This window comes from Gossypium hirsutum, chromosome A12, assembly GCF_007990345.1.
Source record: "Gossypium hirsutum isolate 1008001.06 chromosome A12, Gossypium_hirsutum_v2.1, whole genome shotgun sequence".
Lineage (NCBI taxonomy): Eukaryota > Viridiplantae > Streptophyta > Magnoliopsida > Malvales > Malvaceae > Gossypium > Gossypium hirsutum.
Genome location: NC_053435.1, coordinates 30,200,772 through 30,227,341, shown reverse-complemented (window position 1 = coordinate 30,227,341; position 26,570 = coordinate 30,200,772). Strand labels below are relative to the sequence as shown.

Genomic DNA, 26,570 nt, shown 5'->3' with positions numbered 1-26,570 from the left:
TAACAATTTCCTTACTAACACAAATAAAAAATTTTTGAACTGTACTTTTTGATGTCTTAGAAATATGCCATTATGAGTATCATGGTTATACTGAACTCATCTGATGCAATTTTACAGTCTATAACAGCCTGATTTAGACCCTAATCGAAAAGGTGGTTTCGGGACCACGAATCCGAGTTAGAAAAATATTTTAAAATTATTTTCTATGATTATTATGTGTGAATTGTTTGTGTGAAATTTTCGTGATTTAATTTTATCGTTTGAATACCGATTAAATAAAAGGACTTAATCGCGTAAAATGAAAATTTGATGGTTAATTATAGAAGGGCCAAAATGAATGTGTCTTTATAAGAGGAAGTTCTTATGTTGCAATTATGCCATTGATTCTATAAGTGGACGATTTTGGACATGTTAAATATGGTTTTCTAATTAACTTTAAAAGGTTAAATTTGTAAGATAATTAATAACTTATATATGATATAATATATCATAATTAAAAACCATATTCATTATATTTCTTAGTGACCAAATGTCATAAACAAAGAAAAGAAGAAACCAAGATTAGGGTTCGGCCATTGTTGGAGCTCAATCAAGGTATTAAACGAGCTCGATTTTTGATAATTTTTACATTTTTGAGATCGTTGCTAAGTTATTTACAAGACCCATGCTTGAATTTTTTATTTTGGTGAATATTTTGAGTTATGCCATTGTTAAAAGCTTGTGATTTTTGTTGTTTTATGATGAAATATGAAAGATATGTTTTAGATTAACATGTTTTGTATTGGAATTTTTGATGATTTTGAGTAATTAGGACTAAATTGAAAAAATAATAAATTGAGGGACTAAAATGTGAAATAAATGGAATATATGGACTTGTATGAACAATAGGAACATTCGGCCTAACATGGGTGTATTGAAATTTTGCATATTTTGTGTTTTGTGCAATAGGGACTAAATTGTAAAAAGTGTAAAATGTCAGGGGTAAAATGGTAATTTGCCCATTTATGTGTTTTTGGACTAAATTGAATGAAAATATGTTTGAATGAGTTTCATTTGAATATTTTTAGATCAAGAACCAAGGAAATCAGATTTGGATCGGGAAAAAACTAAAGTTGTCGACTAGTCGTCCCGTTCCGTTTTTCATCGTCCGAGGTAAGTTTATAAGCAAATTGATGTTGTTAAATTTCAATATAGGTGATCTATAAATAATTGTTGTAATTAGTAGTAAATTATAAATCGACATTGAGTAATGAAAAATAATTTATGTTTGATGATAATGTAATGAATAAGTTTAGGTATTTGAAGTAAAGACATGAACTATATATGTTAAAGTGTTGGTTATATGTTTATTAATTGCAAATTTAAATTCGACTAAATGATATATGTATATGATATTAAAGTATGAATCATGAGTATAACATCCCGAAATAGGGCCTAGTCAGAATAGTGGTCTCGGGACCACAAATTTGACATCAAAATATTTATTTTATGATTATTATGTGGCCTAGAATATGAGTATATGCATTTGTTAAATTTTCATGAAGAAATTCTTTGAGTAAGGTGTTCAATTGGAAATTAGGGACTAAATTGAATAAATTGCAAAACTTGAATTCTAGAAGCAATTTGTATGAAATTGCTTTGGGTTATGAATTAGAAGGTCTTGGAGAGTAATTTTCCTAATTTTTGAATTTTTGGACAAAAATGGGCTTGCATGGATGAAATTTTAAAGAAAGGGCATGAGGGCATTTTGGTCATTTGGTTTTTTAATGAAATAAAATGAGAAAAATCAAGCCAAAATCAACCATTCTTCTTCTCCATGCTATCGAAATTTCTAGGGTCTCCATAGTTAGGGTTTTCAAGCTTTCCAAGCTCAATAGTAAGTGCTCCCAAGCCCCGTTTTTAATTTTCTTTATTTTTTTAGAATCCCGATAGCTTATTCTCTTCATTTCTACCCATATTTCATGCTAGGGTTCATGTTTAAAAATTTACCCATGCATGATTTATTTGTATTTTGGTGGATTATGGAGGAATATGAAAGATGAATATGTGTTAAACATCTTTTCCTAAGTGATTTTCATGAAAAACCCTTGGAGGGACCATTTTGCAAAAGTTATAAATTGTGTGGTAGAAATGAGAAAATAATGAGAAATGTGGGTTTCCATAAGAGAGAGAAGTGTTCAACTAGGCTTGGGTAAGATAGAAAGTGCATGTGTTCCATTATACGAGCCTAAGGACTAAATCGTAAAAATGTCAAAGGTTAGGGGCAAAATGGTCATTTGGAACGGGGTGAGAATTAGACTTGTAATGTATATTTTGGGGCATTAATGATATAATTTTGTTGTTATATACCCCGAGGAACAAATTTCGGAGGTCGATCGAGGTAAACGCAAGGTTTCGGAATAACCGAAACACAGCTCCGAAACAAATACCAGGTAAGTTCGGATAACAGAAGTAAACTTGTAGTATGCATAATTGTATGATTTATAAATGTATGATAACTGCATATCTTGATGGTATGAATATTCATGAAATGCATTCTTGATAATAAATTGTGGTTAGAAGTCTCGGTTGAGGTTGAAAAAGGGAATTTGATGGGTAACCCGTAATTACATGTGATTTGAGATCCTGCATGTGTTGCAGAAAGGATTTAGCTCGGACGGGTAATCTGTTGATCTCAATTATATTAAAGATCTAGCTCGAGCGGGTGTTCATTGAATGATCAAGCCTCCCGAAAGAATATGTGTGCGTTATGGATTTAGCCCAGACGGGTAATCCGATTAGGGTCTAAATTTAGCCTGGACTGGTAATTCAGATCCGAGCTCATTAAGAGTGTTTGTCGTAATAAGGGATTTAGCCTAGACTGATAATCCCGGCATCACCTTATGAGTTCATAAAATTGGGGATTTAGCCTAGACTGGTAATTTCGCCATAAGATGTGAGGTTTGCAGGAGTGCATAAATGAAATGATCATTCGTATGAATTGACAGTTAATGGGTATTCCATCGAGATTTCCTAGAAACTCAACGAGACTAACATGAGATGTTTGTGTAAATGAAATGTTGAATGATAAGCTCATCTAGTTAAATTATATGATGCTTGATTATGTTACTAACTCATTGATTGAGTGTATGTAATAGGGAACCATTTCATTATTGTTGGTTTCCTTATCTATCATGGATGAATGTTAAATATTTGGTAAGTTTACTTTCCTGTTATTTGAGTTTACTAAGCATGTAAATGCTTACCCCTCTCTTTTCCCTGTCTCACAGGGCTCGAGGACTCATAAGGACTGGAAAACGATTTGAGAGTCAACACACTATCAATTAGACAAGCTTTGGTATAAAGACATTTCTATTTTGTACAATGGAATGTATAAGATTTTTGAGTATTTTGTTATATGTGCCATTTGCTTTTCCAAACGAAGGCATGTAAAACTATGTTTATTTCTTTGTATATGGCCATGAAAATTGGATTAATAGAAGTAGGCTATGACCTACGAATCTATGCATGATTTTATTTACATGTGATGGGTTATTACCAATTGGCAATGAGTTGCATGAACGAGCCAATTTCGGACGAATTAAAGTGACATGGAAACCCATAAATGCTAAGTGGGGAATAACCTTTCACGTATGAAACCAATGATATGAGGTTTCCATACAATAAAATTCATCAAAGATTTACAAATGTGTAGTCATGTTTTATTTTAAAAATTATAACCATTAAGTATAGATGGTAGAAAGGGTGACCAAAGGCTTGGAAAATAGCCTATTAAGGTCCACATGGTTGGACACACGGGCGTGTGTCTAGGCCGTGTGTGACACACGGTTCCTTCCATGGGTGTCGGCTATGGTCGTGTGTCCCCTGCACTTAAAATTGTAAATCAATAGTGCACACGAGTAGGCCGCACAGGCGTGTGTCCTTGCCGTGTCTAAAAGACAGTGTTGTCCATGGGCAGGCAGCACGGGTGTGTGCTATGGCCATGTTGATAAGTCAGTGTTGCACATGGCCGAAGGGCATAGGCGTGTCCCAAGTCACAAGGGTGTGTGTGACCACACGACCCACTCACATGGACGTGTGATACTTCAAATAGGAAAGTATTCCTAAGATATCCAGGGTCTATCGAACACTCCTGGTTTTGTCCTGAACTGCCTTAGGGTGTGTCTAGGGCCTCATAGACCTATATAAGGGACGAGTTATTTGTAGGTGAAAAGTTTTTAAATTTGAAGTAAAATCGGTGACCCAAAGTAGTACATTTTAGAATGTAAAGTTCAGGTAATGCCTCGAACCCTATCCCGACGGCGGGTACGGGTGAAGAGTGTTACATATATATTCGATTATATGATAATTTTGTGACCTAAAAAGTGAATAATAACTTTATTAAGGAACATATTTGTGTTTTGGCCAAGTTAAAATTGATATATGGATATATATGAGACTTCAACTTGTGATTATGCGTAAGACCACGTTTAATACATTGGTATCAATATGTGATTCTGATATATGTGTGCGAGTAAGGCTATGTTCAATATGTTAGCATCGATATGTGATTCTGATACATGTGTGCGAGTAAGACCATGTTTAATATGTTGGCATCGATATGTGACTCCGATATATGTGTGCGAGTAAGACCCTGTCTGGGATAGTGGCATTGATATGTGATTACATGTAATACCACATTTGGGACATTGGCATTGTATGATATGTGTGGTTATTCGAGTATTTTATTTAATTCTGAAGGGTTCAACGGGTAATGATAAGTGTGATTGAATGTGTAAAGCGAGCTAAAGTGATCAGGTATGTAATAGCTTATTTCTTATTTGAATTAAGGTAAGTTGGTTATTTGTTACGTGTTATAAAAGGATTAAAACAAATATATGTATATGAACTTATATATAATCGGTTAAATGATGGCATTAAGGATTTGAAGTTGAATGTTACTCAGATAAAAAAATACATAAATATTCAGCCAAGGTTAAATTTGAATATGAAAGTATATGTTATATATATATGAAATGTTGAGTTTGAGAATAAATGTGATCATGATAGTAAAATTAGTTGATTAAAATAAGTTGATATTGATATTGAGTTATTTATTTGCTTATGACTTACTAAGCTATGATAACTTACTATATGTATTTATGTTTATCTCTGTTTTATAGATTTTGAAGTCAAATTATAAGCTCGGGGATCGTCAGCAAAGCCCATCACACTATCAATTGTTTTTGGTATTTTATAAGTTTTAACTCGAACCTATGGCATGCATAAGCTAGGTTGTTTTTGGTCAAGTTTGAAGTATGTATATATAACGAGCCATGCGGAAATGGCTTGTTTATTTTGTTAAGTTCGGTTACAAGGCTTGATCATTATGCTTATGTTCGGTTATATTTGACCATGGTTTATGTTCATTTTGGTAAGTATGCTTTGTGACAAATAGGGTTTATGTTTGGTTTTAAGTTGTAATATGCTATGGATATGTTTGGTTGTGGTTATGATTTTTTGGCTATTATATGTGTTTATATGTAAACTATGGCTAGTATGTTATGTGAGTACATGAAACCTTAATCAAGTTTATATGTGTTATATGCATTAAAGATGGTTGAAGATTTTGGATGTGTATAAATGATTGATTCGGCTTTGTTTATGCATCGATAAAAGTGAATGTGAATTTAGTTGATATGTTTAGTTAAGGCAATATTAGGTTGTTTGGTATTAAAGAATATTAGGTTATACCTATAACGCCCCGTACCCGAGACCGTCGCCGGAGTCGAACACGAGGTGTTAACAGACTTAATTCATTACTTAAACAGCTCAAAAAATTTATTTTTAAAATTTCCAGTCAAGCTAGCAATCTGCGTCACAATCGCTTAAAAATTCATATCTCGAGTTTCAAAACTCAAAATCCAATTATGTAAATTTTCCCTGAAACTAGACTCATATATATATTTACTAATTTTTTTTCTAGAATTTTTGGTCAAGCCAATTAGTACAGTTTATTAGTTAAACTATCCCCTGTTTCAGGGTTCGACTGCTCTGCCCTCTGTATATTACGAATTAGATATCTCTTTGTATAGAATTTCAATGACTATGAAGTTTGTTTCTCATAAAACTAGAATAAATAAGGAATCTGTAAATATAAAGAATGACTCCTAATTATTTTTTTACAATTTATGATGAATTTTTAAAGTCAGAACAGGGGATCCAGAAATCACTCTGGACCTGTTTCACAAAAATTCAAATATCTCATAAAATATAATTTATATACTTGTTTTGTTCAATAAATATGAAAATAGACTCGTTAAGATTAAATTTAATAACTTACTCATCATTTAATTCCATTTCTACTATTTTTAGTGATTTTTCAAATTTACATCACTGCTGCTGTCAGATTCTGTTTTATGGCAAATTTCACTTTACTAAGGATTTTCATGGACTAAATAGCATTTTAAACATACATAACATCAAATATGACTTAGATTGGCCATTCCAACGGCTAATCATTTACAAACCCTTTTCTTACCAAGCCATAGCCATATCATAAGATCAATTACACAAAGTGAGTGTTTTGCCATACATGCCACATTCAAAACACACAAGCCATTTTACCAATTTAAGCCTTCGGATAGTGTGAACGAGTCTTCGACCTATCCCGATTCTCAAGCCGGCTTGTCAAAAATACAATGAAAGAAAAGGAGGGAGTAAGCACAAATGCTTAGTAAGTTCACATGCAAATAGCAAGTAACATAATCACACAATCTCACATAAAACATCATTTGCATAAACAACACCAAGACATTCATGTTTCATTTACATTTAATATCTTCCTACGATTTCATCATACCAAGTTTTCAACCAGAGGGTTTAAGAACATACCTGTCAAATTTTCTCATTTACCACACTTACCAACATGTCACCTTCATTTTAGGCCTTCTTCTTATTCACGTAAGATTCACCCGTTGAACACATCGGAATATAATTCGAATACGCGGATCTCATGAACATAAGAGCCATACCCGCAGCTAGACAAACTCAATAGCCTGCGGAACTTATGTAGCCAAGCTACCATGTAACCCGCCCATAAGTGAACTCGGACTCAACTCAATGAGCTCGGGCATTCGCATCTATAAGAGAACTCGGACTCAACTCAACGAGCTCGGATGCCTAGTTACATCTCACGAACTCGGACTCAACTCAACGAGTTCGGAACTCAACCATCCTAGTGACATGTCACTTGTATTCTAATCTATTCCCAAGGTTCAAACGGGCGTTTTCCTCGATCACACATCTTTTCCGTCTTCCACGAAATATCGAAATCAATACTTCGGTGATAGTTCATACTCATCAAGTAATTCACATAATTACATATTATTCAACAATAACCACAAAGCATAATATTTCATGATAATAATCAGCATCATATCATATAAAAAACATTAAATTGCTTAAAATGACAATTATGTTACTACATTTACACATGAACTTACCTCGGTATAAAATTATTAGCAATCGAGCCTATTCTTCGTAAACTTTGTTTTTCCCTCGACCGCGACTTGAATCTCGTTTCTCTTGATCTATAATACCAAATTAATCTTATTTAATATATACATTCATCAAAAAGCATTTAATACGAACTTTGGAAAAATTACATTTTTGCCCCTAAACTTTTGCATAATTACACTTTTTCCCCTAGGCTCGAAAATTAAACTTCATCCCTTATTCTTATGTTTTATGACATGCTGATCATTTTTCCCTTCTATGGCAACATCAAATTCACACTCTAACATGTACTTATGACTATTAGGTATTTTTACCGATTAAGCCTTTTTACTCGTTTTCGCTTAAAACCGAGTAGTACAAGTTGTCTAACATAATTTAAAACCTCATATTCTATCATAAAACACCAAAATGCACAAATTTCACCTATGGGTATCTTTCCAAATATGAAACCTAGGTTGAATTATTGCTAGCATAAGCTTAATCAAGCTACCGGGATTCCAAAAACGTAAAGAACATTAAAAACGGGGCTTGGAATCACTTACTATGGAGCTTGAAAGGTTGAAACAAACCCTAACCATGGAGAACCCTTGAAATTTCAGCCTAATGAAGAAGATGGACAAAAATTGGCTTTTAATTTTGTTTTTAATTCATTTTAATAACTAAATAACCAAAATGCCCTTACTACTAAACTTTCTAAAAATTCCATCCATGTTCAATTTTTGTCCATAGACTTAGAAATTGGTCAAATTGCTATTTAAGACCTCCCCATTAATATTCCAAAACAATTTCATACTAAAAACTCCTAGAATGCAAGTTTTGCAAATTATTTGATTTAGTCCCTAATTTCAATTTAAGCACTTTAGGCATAGGATTTCATCACGAAATTTTCACACAATCATGCAATCATATCATAAACATCAAAATAATTATAAAATAATTATTTCTATCTCATATTTGTGGTCACGAAACCACTACTCCGATTAGGCCCTAATTTGTGATATTACAACTCCCCCCTTTAAGAATTTTCGTCCTCGAAAATCTTACCGATAAACAGGTGTGGCTATTGGTTTCTCATAGTTTCTTCAGGTTCCCATGTCATTTCTTCTACCCTGTGCTTTTGCCACAATACTTTCACGAGAGCGACACTTTTATTTCTTAATTGTTTGACTTCTCGAGCTAAAATCTTAATCGGTTCTTCTTCGTAAGTCATATCCGGTCGTAGTTCAATTTCTGTCGGTGAAATTATATGTGAAGGATTCGAACGATACCGACGTAACATAGATACGTGGAACACATCATGAATCTTCTCTAATTCAGGTGGTAATGCTAGCCGATATGCTACCGGTCCAACTTTTTCTATTATTTCATATGGTCCAATAAAACGCGGACTTAACTTGCCCTTCCGTCCAAATCTAAGGACTTTCTTCCATGGAGACACTTTCAAAAATACCTTATCACCAACTTGAAACTCGATTTCCCTTCGTTTTAAATCCGCATAAGATTTCTGTCTATCTGAAGCAGCTTTCAAACAATCTCGAATCACTTTCACCTTTTCTTCGGTTTCTTTTATTAGATCAACTCCATAAATCTGATTTTCCTTGAGTTCAGTCCAATACAATGGCGTCCGACATTTACGACCATACAATGCTTCATAAGGTGCCATCTTCAAACTCGTCTGATAACTATTATTATAAGCAAATTCTACCAACGGTAAGTACCTTTCCCAACTACCTTGAAATTCCAATACGCAACATCTAAGCATGTCTTCAAGAATCTGAATTACCCTCTCTGATTGTCCATCAGTTTGCGGATGAAAGGCAATGCTAAAATTTAACTTTGTACCTAATGCTTCTTGTAACTTTTGCCAAAACCGTGAAGTAAATCTCGGATCTCTATCCGAAATGATTGACAAAGGTATTCCATGAAGTCTAATAATGTCACGGATATACAATTCAGCCAACATATTAAGAGAATAATCCGTACATACCGGAATAAAAATGAGCCGATTTAGTCAGTCTATCAATTATTACCCAGATGGCATTTTTCTTCCCCAGAGTTAACGGCAACCCTGATATAAAATTCATAGTAATCCGATCCCATTTCCATTCAGGAACCATGATAGGCTAGAGTAATCCCGAAGGTACTTGGTGTTCAGCTTTCACTTGTTGACAAACTAAGCACTTTGATACAAACTCAGAAATATCTCTTTTCATTCCACTCCACCAGTACATTTTCTTAAAGTCATTATACATTTTCGTACTGCCCGGATGAACCACCAAACAACCATTATGTGCTTCATGCAAAATCTTTTGAATCAACTCATCATTTTTCGGTACACAAATCTGATTTTTAAACGTCAAGCAACCATCAGAACCAATTTTCAAATTTGATCCCGTATCAGCTTTACACTGGTTTCTCTTGGCTTGCAAATCTTGATCATTTTTCTGAGTTTCAGAAATCTTTTGTAAAACATCGGTCTTGCTCTTAACTCTGCTAGAATCGAACCATCATTTGATATCTTTAACTGAGTGTTCATAGTTCTCAAAGCAAATAGCAATTTTCTGCTTAAAGCATCAACAACCACATTCGCTTTTTCCAGATGGTAATCAATAACAAGCTCGTAATCTTTCAATAACTCCAACCATCTTCGCTGTCTCAAATTTAAGTCTTTTTGTGACATCAAGTACTTAAGACTTTTGTGGTCGGTATATACTCGGCACTTTTCACCATACAAATAATGTCGCCAAATCTTCAAAGTAAACACTATAGCAGCCAATTCCAAATCATGAGTCGGATAATTCTTTTCGTGAGATTTTGACTGCCTCGAAGCATAGGCCACCATTTTTCCTTATTGCATAAGTACACATCCTAAGCCATTTCGAGAAGCATCACTATACACTACAAATTCTTTACCTGATTCGGGTTGTACCAACACTGGTGCTTCAGTTAATAACTTTTTCAATTCTTCAAAACTCTGTTGACATTTTTCCGTCCATTCAAATTTAACATTCTTCCAGAGTAGTCTAGTCATAGGAGTAGTAATTATAGAAAATCCATTTACAAACCGCCAATAATACCCAGCTAGCCCCAAGAAACTTCTAACCTCAGTTACATTTTTCGGTGGTTTCCAATCAACAATGGCTGAAATCTTACTAGGATCAACCCGTATACCATCACCTGAAACAATATGCCCCAAAAATCCAACTTCCTAGAGCCAAAATTCACTTTTACTAAACTTAGCATACAACTGCTTATCTTTCAAAGTTTGCAAAACTATCCTCAAATGCTCAGCATGCTCTATCTCATCTTTTGAATAAATTAAAATATCATTTATAAACACCACAACAAATTTGTCCAAGTATGGTCAAAATATGCGATTCATTAAATCCATAAACACAGCAGGAGCATTTGTCAACCCGAATGGCATAACTAAAAATTCATAATGACCGTACCTTGTTCTAAAAGCAGTTATAGGCACATTTGACTCTTTTACTCGCAGATGGTAATACCCAGATCTCAAGTCAATATTTGAAAACCATGTCGCTCCTTTTAGCTGATCAAACAAATCATCAATCCTTGGCAACGGATACTTGTTTTTTATTGCCACCTTGTTTAATTGCCGATAGTCAACACACAATCTCATAGAACCATCCTTCTTTTTCACAAATAACACGGGAGCACCCTAAGGTGAAAAACTCGGTCTCACAAAGCCTTTATCAGTCAACTCTTGCAACTGTGACTTTAATTTTCAACTCTGCTGGTGCCATTCTATATGGAGAAATTGAGATCGGAGTTGTTCCCGGTATCAAATCAATACCAAATTCTACTTCCCTAACTGGAGGCAAACCCGGTAATTCTTCTGGAAATACGTCCGCAAATTCACACACACAACCGGCACTGATTCAACTTTCTTTTCAACTTTTTTTGTATTAATTACATATGCCAAATAAGCTTCATAACCCTTTCTCAAATATCTCTGAGCCGACATCGAAGAAATCATACTAGATAATGCCTCTGATTTGTCTGGTTCAACCCGCAGAATTTCACCACTTTCACACTTTAATTCTAAAACCTTTTCTTTGCAATTTATTATAGCATCATGCAATGTCAACCAATCCATACCCAAAATAACATAAAATTCATCAAATAGCAACAACATCAAGTCGGCCAGAAAGTAATGATCCCGAATCATTAAAGGGCATTTCTTGCATACTTTATCAACTATCACACATTTGCCTAACGGATTCGACACTCTAATCATAAATTCTGTGTTCTCAACAGGTATATTCATACTAGACACCAGTTTCATGCATACATATGAAAGAGTAGAACCGGGATCAATCAAAGCAATAACATTAACATCATAAAGAGAAAATATACCAGTAATCACATCGGGTGATGAAGATCTTCACGTGCCTTTATAGCATAAGTTCTAGCTGGAGCCCTTGCTTTAGATTTAGCTGCTGAATCTCTGGCTACATTTTTGCTGCTTGCTTCATTTCCAGCTTTTCTCGAATATCTTCCCCTCAAGTCTGCACCACTAGCATTTACATTCTGAAAATTTTCTTTCTCAGCTCTCTCTGGGCAGTCTCTAATAAAATGATCCGGAGAACCACATCGAAAACATTCATTCGCTCTACATGGGCCAAAATGATTTCTGCCACACCGCTGGCACTCAGGCTTAACAAATCTCGTATTTCCCACACTAGCCGCAGAAGTAGTCTGAGATTTAGGACCCACATTTTGCTTCTTAGAATTTCCATATGATTGTCCAGTCGAAACCTGTGAACGAGGATTCATATTTCTAGATTTTCTGGATTGCTGTGAGAATGAACTGCTCGTCGGTCTTTTCTTCCAATTTCTAGTCTCAACCTCTACCTTTTTCTTCTCTTTAAGTAGTTCTTCAGCCTTGCAAGCTCGATCAACTAGTACTACCATTTCTTTTAATTCAAGAATCCCAACAAATACTTTGATGTCTTCATTGAGTCCGTCTTCAAATCGTCTGCACATTTTAGCTTCTGTAGGAATATATTCTCTAGCATACTTACTCAACCTGACAAACTCCCTTTCTTATTCAGTAACTGTCATGTTCCCTTGCTTTAATTCAAGAAACTCTTTACGCTTCTGATCAATAAATCTTTCACTGATATATTTCTTCTGAAATTCTTCTTGAAAGAACTCCCAAGTTACTTTCTCTTTCGGTACTACTGAAGTTAATGTCTTCCACCAATGATAAGCTGAGTCCTTCAACAATGATATAGCACATTTCAAGCATTCCTCAGGTGTACAAGACAATTCATCAAATACTCGAAAAGAATTCTCGAGCCAAAACTCTGCTTTCTCGGCATCATCATCAATATTTTCCCTGAATTCTTCGGCCCCTTGTTTACGGATTCTGTCAACTGGAGTTCTGTGAAATTTCATCATATCTACACCTTGTGGCATCAGGGTACAGGTTGAGGAATCAGGAGGTGGGGGAGGTTGTGCATTCGGGTTTGTACGAACGAACTCAGTATACCAGGCACTCATCATCTGGAGAAAGGCTTCCCGAGCGCCTTCTCCTCCTCCTTGACCAACAGTAGGAGTGGATTTTCAGTTGGCACCGCCCCTTCAGCCGGAGCTGGTGCATTACTCTCTACATCATCAGCTGCAACTGGATCGGGATCCATTTACTATAAAAAAAATTATTTAAAAGGTCAGAAGTCGTCACACTATCACAATATATATATGGCATGCATAGCAAAACCCGTACATACAACACATTAGTCCGAGAACCGACTAAACCTGCTCTGATACCACCAAATGTAACTCCCCGTACCCGAGACCGTCGCTGGAGTCGAACACGAGGTGTTAATAGACTTAATTCATTACTTAAACAGCTCAAACAATTTATTTTTAAAATTTCCAGTCAAGCTAGCAATCTACGTCACAGTCGTTTAAAAATTCATATCTCGAGTTCCGAAACTTAAAATCCAATTCCGTAAATTTTCCCTAAAACTTATTTACTAATTTTTTTCTAGAACTTTTGGTCAAGCCAATTAGTACAGTTTATTAGTTAAAGTCTCCCCTATTTCAGGGTTCGACTACTTTGCCCTCTGTATATTATGAATCAGATATCTCTCTGTATAGAATTTCAATGACTATGAAGTTTGTTTCTCTTAAAACTAGACTCAATAAGGAATTTGTACATATAAATAATGACTTCTAATTATTTTTTTACAATTTATGATGAATTTTTAAAGTCAGAACAAGGGATCCAAAAATCACTCTAGACCCGTTTCACAAAATTCAAATATCTCATAAAATATAATTTATATACCTGTTTGGTTCAATACATATGAAAATAGACTCATTAAGATTCAATTTAATAACTTACTCATCATTTAATTTCATTTCTACTATTTTTAATGATTTTTCAAATTTACATCACTGCTGCTGTCAGATTCTGTTTTATGGCAAATTTCACTTTACTAAGGATTTTCATGGACTAAATAGCATTTTAAACATACATAACATCAAATATGACTTAGATTGGCCATTCCAATGGCTAATCATTTACAAACCATTTTCTTACCAAACCATAGCCATATCATAAGATCAATTACACAAAGTGAGTGTTTTGCCATACATGCCACATTCAAAATACACAAGCCATTTTACCAATTTAAGCCTTCGGATAGTGTGAACGAGTCTTCAACCTATCCAGATTCTCAAGCCGACTTGTCAAAACTACAATGAAAGAAAAGAAGGGAGTAAGCACAAATGCATAGTAAGTTCACATACAAATAGCAAGTAACATAATCACACAATCTCACATAAAACATCATTTGCATAAACAACACCAAGACATTCATGTTTCATTTACATTTAATATCTTCCTACGATTTTATCATACCAAGTTTTCAATCCGAGGGTTTAAGCACATACCTGTCAAATTTTCTCATTTACCACACTTACCAACATGTCACCTTCATTTAGGCCTTCTTCTTATTCACGTAAGATTCACCCGTTGAACACATCGGAATATAATTCAAATACGCAGATCTCATGAACATAAGAGCCATACCCGCAGCTAGACAAACTCAATAGCCTGCGGAACTTATGTAGCCAAGCTACCATGTAACCCGCCCATAAGTGAACTCGGACTCAACTCAACGAGCTCGGGCGTTTGCATCCATAAGTAAACTCTGACTCAACTCAACGAGCTCGGATGCCTAGTTACATCTCACGAACTCGGACACAACTCAACGAGTTCGGAACTCAACCATCCTAGTGACATATCACTTGTATTCTAATCTATTCCCAAGGTTCAAACAGGCATTTTCCTCGATCACACATCTTTTCCGTCTTCCACGGAATATCGAAATCGGTACTTCAGTGATAGTTCATACTCATCAAGTAATTCACATAATTACATATTATTCAACAATAACCACAAAGCATAATATTTCATGATAATAATCAGCATCATGTCATATAAACAACATTAAATTGCTTAAAATGACAATTATGTTACTACATTTACACATGAACTTACCTCGGTATAAAATTATTAGCAATCGAGCCTATTCTTCGTAAACTTTGTTTCCCCTCGATTGCGACTTGAATCTCATTTCTCTTGATCTATAATGTCAAATTAATCTTATTTAATACATACATTCATCAAAACAGCATTTAATGTAAACTTTGGAAAAATTACATTTTTGCCCCTAAACTTTTGCATAATTACACTTTTGCCCCTAGGCTCGGGAATTAAACTTCATCCCTTATTCGTATGTTTTATCACATGCTGATCATTTTTCCCTTCTATGGAAACATCAAATTCACACTCTAACATGTACTTATGACTATGAGGTATTTTTACCGATTAAGCCCTTTTACTCGTTTTCGCTTAAAACCGAGTAGTACAAGTTGTCTAACATAATTTAAAACCTAATATTCTTTTATAAAACACCAAAATACACAAATTTCACCTATGGGTATCTTTCCAAATATGAACCCTAGGTTGAATTATTGCTAGCATAAGCTTAATCGAGCTACCGGGGTTCCAAAAACGTAAAGAATATTAAAAACGGGGCTTGGAATCACTTACTATGGAGCTTGAGAGGTTGAAACAAACCCTAACCATGGATAACCCTTGAAATTTTGGCCTAATGAAGAAGATGGACAAAAATTGGCTTTTAATTTTGTTTTTAATTCATTTTAATAACTAAATAACCAAAATGCCCTTACTACTAAACTTTCCAAAAATTCCATCCATGTCCAATTTTTGTGCATAGACTTAGAAATTGGTAAATTTTCTATTTAAGACCTCATCATTAATATTCCAAAAAATTTCATACTAAAAACTCCTAGAATGCAAGTTTTGCAAATTATTCGATTTAGTCCCTAATTTCAATTTAAGCACTTTAGGCATAGGATTTCATCACGAAATTTTCACACAATCATGCAATCATATCCTAAACATAAAAATAATTATAAAATAATTATTTCTATCTCGAATTTTTTGTCACGAAACCACTATTCTGATTAGGCCCTAATTCGGGATATTACAATACGCAAACATGGTTGGATTTTATTTTGAAATACATGTTATATGGTATGAATTGTTTTTATGAATGGTTTATTATTTCTGAATTAATGAAAAGTAAGTTGGTTTTGAGTTGTATTTTGGTAAATGTATAGTATATGTATTTAACATGATTTGGCCTATATATATAATCATATGTTGTAATAAATTTCATATGACATAAATCGTAGTAAAATGTATACTTAAATACTTAGTCAAATATATGGTTTTTAAATTAGTTATAATTATGATCTTTGTTATATTGCTAATAGGTAATCTTATCATGTTTTTATTCAGTTATAAGCTGTGAAAATGTTATACAAATTGTGTTTGATATATATAATTATATATTAGTTTAGACCTTTGAAATGTATAGATTTGTAAATTGGTTGAATAAAGTTGAAAGTGAACAATTGTTAAAGCATAGTTGTTAAAAAAATTTGTATTCGGCTAAATGCATTGAAAAATGACCAAATGTAAGGTGACTTGTGCATTAGTAAATCATGAAGATAATATGAGTTTTTATGTGATGTATAAATGTCCTACTTGATAATTGATGAATGTTGAGTAGTGTATAGGTTAGTCCCTAAATTATGATTATAAACTGGTTGGTTATGTGTTAATGTACATGTGCCGAATATGATAAGATCAAATTGATAAGATTATGTGTACTTGGTTCTGTGAGTTCTATTTATGTATGATTTTTAATATGTGTTTGAAGTGTATTGTAGTTTGTATGTTTTACTCATTCTATAAGTTGCATTAAACTTTATATTCGACTAAGATTTAAAAAAAAAGACCAAATGAATAATAATTCAAGTTATAAGGAAACATGATTATTTTTTAATATAACAGGGTTCGAGTATGAAATGAGATGTTTATTTAATGTTAATGTTAATGTTTCGTAAAATTTTACTTTGTGATTTAATTATTATTATATATGCATTCATAATGACCTAAGAGTTTATGTAATCGTTTGGAAGTTGTGTCTGGTCTGGTAATGCCTCGTAACCCCATTCCAGCGATGGATTCAGGTTAGGAGTGTTACACATTCCATAATATATGCAATTTATTACTACTCTATGTTGTTCTATCCAGAAGAACCATGATATAATGGATGAGTATATTTGTATCCTTAGATCTGTGTCTTGTGTTTACCATCTTCTCTTTTGGTGTGCATGAGCTAGATCCAGGCTTTGTTGGATATAAGAGGGAATGATAAGGAGACTCCTGAGCATTTTAGTGATAATGCACAGTTTTGTATTTCAAGCCTAATGTCATGTTGGTTTCTTAAGATAAGCTAATACTAATGGTTGGTCAAAGAACTCGAAGAAGTTGTTGAAATGAAAACATTGTTGTATGTTTTGAAGCTCTTAATACACTCACATAGATAATTTGATGTAGAAAACTATAATTTTAAGTATATTTATGTTAAGTATAATTTGCTTCAAAAATTTTCTCAAAGTTGAAGATATTGATACTTTAATGTGGTGTAATATTAGTTATGCATTTGGACAATGTTGTTGTTATCATGTGGTGTACTACTAATTATGCATTTAGATAATATTATTAATTTCTAATATTAATTTGGTTTGGAAGTTAATTTATAATTATTCAATTCTTGTTTTTTATTTTTTTATAACACAATTAGAAATAATTTATTTGACTTTGGTTGTGTTCAATTTATGACGGTTAATATTATAGCTTAATATTTGAGTATTATTATATATTTAATTTGATTTATTTATTAATAAATAAATCATTGCAATATATGTAAAAATAATTTAAAATATAAATTTATTAATATATATAATAAACTCAATTAAACAATGAAACGGACCCTAAATTCTTAAATATATATTTGTTTAATTTAAAACAGATTTTATGAAATATATTTAGGAAATCTACCAAACAAAAGAAAATATTTTACACAAATTCATTCAAACACCAAAAAAATAAATCATTTCTAGAAAAGTAAATAATATTCTAGAAAATATTTTACTGCCAAACAAACGGAGCCTAGGTTACAAAATAACATTTTCAAGCCACTATTGGCCAAGTTGTCCTATACATGCCATTATACCCAAAATGATTTCACTAAATATACCCAAAATGCCAGTTGATAGTGTGACAATGCTCCAATGATCTTCCAACCTTCACGAGCTTCCGAGCACTATAAAACAGGGGAAAATAAAACGGGGTAAGCATTACATGCTTAGTAAGTTCGTATAACGAAAACTAAACTTACCAATCTTGCTTAGTAAATCTAGGCATACAATGTTATGTTTCCATTCATTTGGCTAAATTTGCCTAACCACATACATTCAATCAAATATGCTAGTTACCAAAATCTTCATATCAATCAAGTAACATAGATGAGTTCATCAAGCAATATTCTTTCAAGTCATTATCAATTCATCTCAAAATTCTTGTGCCATGTCAAGAGTTTTATGTCCGTTGAATCATTGAATCCCAATAGATGCACAAGTAGTACACTTGAAGTGTACGATTTGATAATCCATCAATTTCTTATTCAAAGGTACCCCTTTAGGGCACTTAACCAAGAAACACTCTTTCGAGCCACATATCGTTTAATAGGATTACCAGTCTAGGCTAAATCCTTTATGTAACGTATGCTCAGAGGAGCTCAATTAGGATTAATAGTCTAGGCAAAAACCTTGTTACTACAAGGTCATTGGGATTATTCGTCCGAGCTAAATCTGGCCCACAACAAATGCAAGACCCTATTTGTTTCAGGAAAGTGCATACAATCATCGAAATTCAATAGTCAATCAGGACTTAACCCTTCATCACCATTTCAAGCATGTATTAAGTTTCTGATTATAACATTCAAGTAATGTACATCAATATAAATCACATACCATACAACACAACTTTCAATTAAACATACTTACATGCCGGATTAAGTTACACGAACTTACCTCGACACTTGTTCGCGTAAAAGTCTACTAATCAGAAATCTTTTTCTTTTCCTTGATCTAACCTTGAATTAGTGTTGTCAAGATCTATATAAATGAATTTAACCATAAATTTCATACATTTCATATTTAAATGGACTCAATTTACGTCCTAGGCAAAATTACCATTTTCCCCCTAACTTTTCCATAAATTCTGATTTTGTCCCTAGGCTCGAAAAATGAAACTTGTGCAAATTACTCCCTATTCCAAGTTGAACCAAAGCCTTATTACAAATTTTCCAGCACATGTATCTATAAAATATCAGAATTTTTCATCAAATTTTACAACTTTTCATTTTACTCCCTAAATCATGTTTTCATCAAAAATCACTTTGTAAAAGTTGTTTATCTATCAATAATCTTTCATTTTCTACCATAAATTTCTAATTTCCAGCATAATACATCCATGACTCATTTTCATACCATGATAACTTTTCAAATTAATCCCTCAAACAGAGAGATTAAGCTATCCCAATTTCAAAAATACCAAAATTACTAAAAACAGGACAAGAGAACTTACCCAATTAAGCCTTGAATGTTTCCCCTCTCTCTTTGTAACAACCCGATTTAGGGCTTAGTCGGAAAAATGGTCTCAGGACCACAAATTCGAAGATAAAAAAATTATTATTTTTATTATAATTATGACATTATAGCATGATTATATCAGTGCATGACAAATTTAGTGAGTTAATTTTAATGTTTTCAAGCTCGATTGCGATAAAGGACTAAATCGCATAAAAAGGAAAAGTTACCTTTTAGTACCCAAATGTGTTAAATAGCTAGAGAATCAAAATTTGGAGTATTTAAAGGGAAATAAGGCCCTTTTTAGAGTGCTTGGTCAGCCATGGGAGACAAATTGGTCAAAAAGTCCAAGTTTGGTTGGGTTTGGTGGCTAATTTGACTAATATAGTAATAAAATAAGAAAAGATGATATCACCTTCTCATCTTCTTCTCTACCACCGAAAATATCAGCTAAAATGGGGGTTTGAAAGCTCAAAAATATGTAGCAACTTAAAGCACTCATAAGTAAGTGATTTTAATGAGTTTACTTTAAGATTTTTATATTTTTGAGACCCTTGAAGCATGAGCTTTCAAATGAGGGTGATATCTTACAAAATAGTTAAGATTTTAGGATTTTTCCATGGATGTATTTTTGTTATATGCTGACTTTTTATGGAAAATATGAGTCCTAGTTGTGTTATAAACGACTTTTGTGAAATGTGTTAGCATGAAAACACCTAAAGGGGCTAGTTTGCATAAGTTACAAATTAAGTAATAAGTGTGTGATATAGTGAAAATATTGGATTGCTCTAGTAGTTAAAAGAGTATATCTAGGCTAGAAATATGAAGAAATTCGATAAAAATTAATTTTCGGGCATAGGGGTAAAATGATCATTTTGCCAAGGACTAGGGGCAAAATGGTCATTTTACCAAAGTTGTGAATTTATGAATGCTTGATTGTGTTTAGTGACTAAAAGGATGTATATTGTTAATATAGATCAAGATTTTCCAAGACTGAGCCTAGATCGAGGCAAAGCCAAGCAATCCGATTAAGCTGTTTAGTCAAGCACTTTTTGTAGTCCAAGGTAAGTTGTATGTAAATAGTACAACTACATTGTTAATACTTGTATTCATTTGTCATTGAATTGATATTGTATGAATTGTTAAGTTATAAACTGAGAATGCCTTGTAATATTTGAGATAGCAGAAATATCCCATTGAAGCTTAGGATATGAATTGGATATTTGTGCCAAGACATTGGGTGATCTGTGCACCAGTGTAAGACATGTCTGGGACATGCTTCGGCCGCACTATGAGAGCCAGTATAATACCATGTCTGGGACATGGCATCGACATCCAGACAAGGGATAGTGTTGTAATAGCCCGATTTTGGGCCTAGTAGGAACAGTGGTTTCGGAACCACTATTCTGAGGCCGAAGAAAATTATTTTGATGTTATTTTATGTGTTATAATATAATTTTATAAGTGCATGTAACTTTTGGTAAGTTAATTTTAGCTATTTCTAGTCCAATTTCAAAAAAGGACTAAATCGTGTAAAAGGTAAAAGTTGTGTTTTGACTTGATAAACTGTAATTTATACATATTTTTACCCCATGTTTAATGCATTTTATGGATGATTTTCCATTAGAATTGGTGAATTTGATGCTCCTAATGCTTTAATTTCATGTTTTACACTTAAGAGAGTAGAGGAGAGCGAAAGAACGAGAAACGGACCAAAAACGGAGAAAATGGGCCAAAGTACGAAATCAACACAGCCTGGACCTCCTCAAACGGGCAGACCACATGGCCGTGTCAATTTGGTAGGCTCGAGCATGGCCTGATGTAATCGCACACGGGCGTGTCCCTGCCGAGCCCAAGTTGAGTCCAATTCAGAAAAGGCTAATTTTGAGGGCTTTTAGGTTTTCCAAAGCCTATAAATACACGCTAGAGGAGGAAGAAAAAAGGAGGACAGAGGAGGGGGTAAGGAATTACTCCAAGAAAGCCGATTGATTCATCTCAGAAGTCAGATTCATCATCAAGACTGAAGATCTCTCCTCAATTCCCCTTTAGGAGTTTTGGGTTTTCTTTATGTTTTGTATTCTTTATTATTCTAAGATGTTTTCTTACTTAGTTATGAACTAAATCCCCTAAATACCTAAGGGGAGCGAAACCTAAGACGAATCTTGTTATTATTTTCTGAACTGTATGATAAATATTTGACTTATTCTTAATTCTTGTTTTGATATCCAAGGATACCGATTCAAAATAACTCTTATTCAGAGGAGGAATAGACCCTGTCTAAGAGTACATTTTTCATAATTAAGCGGATTTGATTACGCGCCTAGACATAGGGTGACAAGATTTTGCCGGATTAGGGTGAAACCTAATAAGGGGATCCATAGATCGAGTTACTGCAACCCCAGAATGTTAATTAGAGAAAATTCTCGGTTATTCAATCTAGGGATTAGACGTTATTAGTCTTGAATAGGGATAATAACATAACTCATGGATCTCTACGGAATAAGTTAAATGAATAAATCGTCTGATTCGGAGCCAGAATTACAAGTACAGTCTAGGTGGATTTTTCCTTAGGTATTGTCTTCATTCAATCGATTTTTCCAAAAGCAATTCCCCAATTCCATTCTTTGTTCGTTCTTATTTTAGATAATTAGTTAGTTAGAACAAAAAAACCTCTTTATTCTTAGGCTAGATAATAAAAAGATAGTCATTACTAGTACTTTTAGTTCCTTTGGGTTCGACAATCCAGTCTTGCTAAAACTATACTACTGTTCGATAGGTACACTTTCCTACATCGGGATAATAGTTAGTTCAAGAACGAGTAATTATAAATATTTAAAACCTATCACGAAACCACGCGATCAAGTTTTTGGCGCCGCTACCGAGGAACTGAAATATATGGAACACTCAATTTTTATTACTTTAGCCATTTATTTTTCGTGCACTTTAATTTAATATTATTTATTAATTTACTTTTTCCTTCTCTTGGCAGGTTTTTATAGTTTATGACTAGAAGAAACCCATCAAGACCATTATTTTTTAATGAAGAAATCGATCGTACAGTTCGCAGAAATCAAAGAGAAATAAGGCGAAGCTTAAGATACACAGAGAATGAGCAAGAAGACGATATTCAACCCCCAACCGAAGAGATGGCTGAAAACCAAGGCAATCACTACCTCCTGCAATTACGGTTAATCAAAATCCTGCTCCACGCACTATGTAAGATTATGCTAAACCTTCTTTAACAGGAACTGAATCGAGCATTATTAGACCTGCTGTACCTGCAAATACTTTTGAATTAACCTAACACTATTCAAATGATACAACAATTTGTTCAGTTTGATGGTTTGCAGGATGAGGATCCCAACACTCACTTAGCCAACTTCTTAGAACTATGCGATACATTTAAAATTAAAGGTGTCTCTGATGATGCCATTCATCTTCGGTTATTCCCTTTTTCATTGAGGAACAAAGCTAAACAGTGGTTGAGCTCGTTACCACGAGGGTCAATTACTACATGGGAACAAATGACCGAAAAATTTATACTAAAATATTTTCTGCCGGCTAAAACAACTAAATTACGTAATGATATCTCTTCTTTTGTGTAGATGGATTTAGAAACAGTCTACGATGCATGAGAGAGATACAAGGACCTTTTGAGAAGGTGCCCTCACCATGGGTTATCGCTTTGGCTACAGGTTCAAACGTTCCATAATGGCCTGAATCCTTTGACTCGACAAAAGGTTGATGCAGCTGTTGGCGGAACCATCAATAATAAAACACCTAAAGATGCCTCTGAGTTTATAGAGGAGATGTCACTGAATAACTATCAGTGGCAAGTCATGAGGACAAAGCCAACGAAAATAGCTGGCGTTTATAACGTCGATTCGGTCACCATGCTCTCTATTCAAGTAGAACACTTATGTAACACCCCGAATTTGGGCCTAGAAGTATTAGGCCTTGAGTGCGGGTCTGTAAGGAGGTTGTATATAGGTATTTAATTGTGCAATGAAATGACACAATTAAATGTCTGCTTTGGTGGTTAATGGCCCTGAGAAGTGTTAGAGAAATCTTGGGTTCAAACTTGGGCTTTAGCAAAAATTTTGGTATTAAGAGAAAAAAAAACCTGGATGCTTGGATGAGGGCTTTTAAATTATTGTGGTAAATAAATGACACAAGGAAGCATGTAGTCTAGTGGTTGTGGCGTCATTAAGGTTGTATGGGAGCCTGGGTTCAAGCCTTGGCTCTTGCAATTTATTTTGGTTTTTTTTAGGGAACCTAGACTTTGGCCTTTAGACCTTATAATTAATTGGGGATAAAATATGACACAAAAAGCCTTGTGGTTTAGTGGCAAGTAGCGTGTGGAGCATCTGAGGGGAGGCATGGGTTCGAATCCCATTGCAAGCAATGAGCATTTATTTTGCTAACAGGGGGCTGCAAGAGTTGGTGTTGAATTTAAACTCTAATGTTGGAGGGATCCCACATCGGGAAGCTAACATAAGAGTGGATGCGAAGCTAGCTTTAAATAGAGAGAACCATGAGGAGAGTAAAGGTACCTTTCTTGGCTGATCCTTTTCGCTTTAAGGCGTGCTCATTTGGGTTGGGCGTCGGCTAAGAGTGCTCGGAGCACGGATTAACTCCAGTCTCCTATCAGGTGTGTATTTTTCACTACTCTAACTGTAGGATGGCTACTTCGGCCCGCGATAGGCAGAAAGGGGTCATATGGGCCCAATGGGCCTACGGGCCTAATTGTTAATGAACATGGAAAACCCTGATATTTGGTAAAATTACGAAATTACCCTTATAATATGAAAAATGACTATTTTGTCCTTGTGGGCAAGTAACTGACTTGGACTATGTGGTTGATGGATTTGATTGTGAATATATGTTGGTGATATGAATGACTTGACTATGATTGTTTGATTCAAATATGGGCATGACATTCTGCATACATGACATGTTGCATGGGTTGGGTTTTATAAATGGAGGAAGTGCTAAAAAGGCTATGCCCTAGTTTACCGAAAAGGGCTTTGCCCCAGTTTATCAAAAAGGGCTTTGCCCCAGTTATTAAAAGAGGCTAGGCCTCCAGTTATATGATAAAGCAGCTATGCTGCCAGTGGAGAGTTTGGTTGGGTGGGTTGAGTTATTCCGCACATGGTGTGTTGGTTGGTACGGGAGGAGAGTAGCGGATGGTGGGTTGAGTAGTCTCCCCAAATGGGCTTGCATACATTCATTAATATTACATGTGATATTGAAATGAGCCTATGAGCCATACCGCTTACAGTAAAGGCTTCGGCCCAGTATATGTCGAGACTGAATTAGGGCTTAGGCCCATATTGCTACTGTTTAAGGGCTAAGGCCCAGACTGTATTGTTACTGAATAGGGCTTTGGCCCAGATTGTACTGACACTGTGTTATTCACTGTTTGTTTGTTGTTGGGGATTACACACTGAGTTTTCGTAAACTCACCCCATTTCTAACTGTGCAGGTAATCCCTAAGCTTAGATGGTTTAGAGCTGCGAAGGACTCGGAGATGGCCACACTACTGTTTCTGTTTCTTTTAATTGCAATAAGTAGCCGATTTATTTCTTTATAAGTTTTATCTTATTAATATTATTATTTGGTTTTGGGTTGTAATGGACATTTTAATTATTTTTCTGGGATTATTTTATTTTATACCCTATATTTTACTGATAACAATCCAAAATGGGTTAGACTTAGGGCACGTTTCCAAAATGATAATTATTTTCAAAATAACGTAACGATACAATTAATCGGTTTATCAAAAATATCTACTTAAATGAATTCCAACTCGTTTTTCTCAAAACCTAACCTTGCACCAAAGTGTGGCAATGGTTGTGGGCATGTCTAGGATTGGATCCAATCAAGAGCTTGGTACTTAAGCAGCCTTCATGGCTCACCTCCTCTGTTTCGGATACCTACCTGGTGCACAGCTTCCATTCACTTTATTAACATAGCAAAGACTATCTTTTAAAACACTAAGAAGGACGTTGAAAGAGGCATGGGTTTTCTTAAAAACTTCAATGTGACACGCCGGATTCGACCATAACGTCTGGGCCGGGTTTGGGGTGTTACATCTTAAATAAAAAGATTGATGGTTTTCTTAATTCTTCGCAGATTCACCCAGTAATGCAGTGCGAAGCAAGTGGAGGTGGAACAAGCCATTTGGAATACCAACCTTATGGCCACAACATGGATAACGAGCAATTAAACTACATGGGTAACAATCCTCGACCTCAAAACAATTTATATAGTAACACTTACAATGCAAGTTGGAGGAACCACCCCAATTTCTTGTGGAGCGGTCAAGGAAATCAAAGACCACAACCACCTCCAGGCTACCAACAACCACCCTACCAACAGGAAAAAATCCAAACCTTGAAGAGATGCTCTCAAAGTTTATTTCGGTGTCAGAAACTCATTTTCAGAACACCAAAAAAAAACCAACAAGCACCAATCCAAGGGCTCGAAACTCAAATAGGCCAGCTTTCCAAACTAATTTTAGAAAGACCACTAGGAAGTTTACTTAGTAACACCAAATCAAAAGAGCATGTGAAAGCAGTTACGCTAAGGAGTGGGAAAGTGTTAGCGGAAACTAAAAAAAAGCTAACACAAGAAGCCGTGGTAAACGAAAGGAGGGAAGAAAAACTCAAAAATAGTGACAAACTAGTGCTGAAGGAATATAAACCTCCAGTTCCATACCCAGCAAAATTGAAAAAAGACCGCATTGATACACAATTCTGTAAGTTTCTTGAACTTTTTAAGCAATTACATATCAACTTACCTTTTGTTGAAGCCATCTCGCAAATGCCTACATACGTAAAATTTTTGAAGGAGCTTCTAACAAATAAAAGGAAATTCGAGGACTTGTCTATAGTAGAACACAATGAGGAGTGCTCAGCCATACTCCAAAACAAGTTGCCAACCTAACTAAAAGATCCAGGGAGTTTTACTATCCCTTGCTTAATTGGTAGTTTGAATGTTGA

The 26,570-nt window shown here is 34.5% G+C and overlaps 1 non-coding gene across 1 annotated transcript; it reads right to left on the bottom strand.

Annotated features, from left to right (window-relative positions):
• Window positions 1–23,138: 23,138 nt before the first annotated feature.
• LOC121212051 (small nucleolar RNA R71) lies at window positions 23,139–23,245 on the bottom strand. The gene has a single exon (XR_005907262.1). It is a non-coding gene; the product is annotated as a small nucleolar RNA R71 (small nucleolar RNA).
• Between the last annotated feature and the right edge of the window lie 3,325 nt (window positions 23,246–26,570).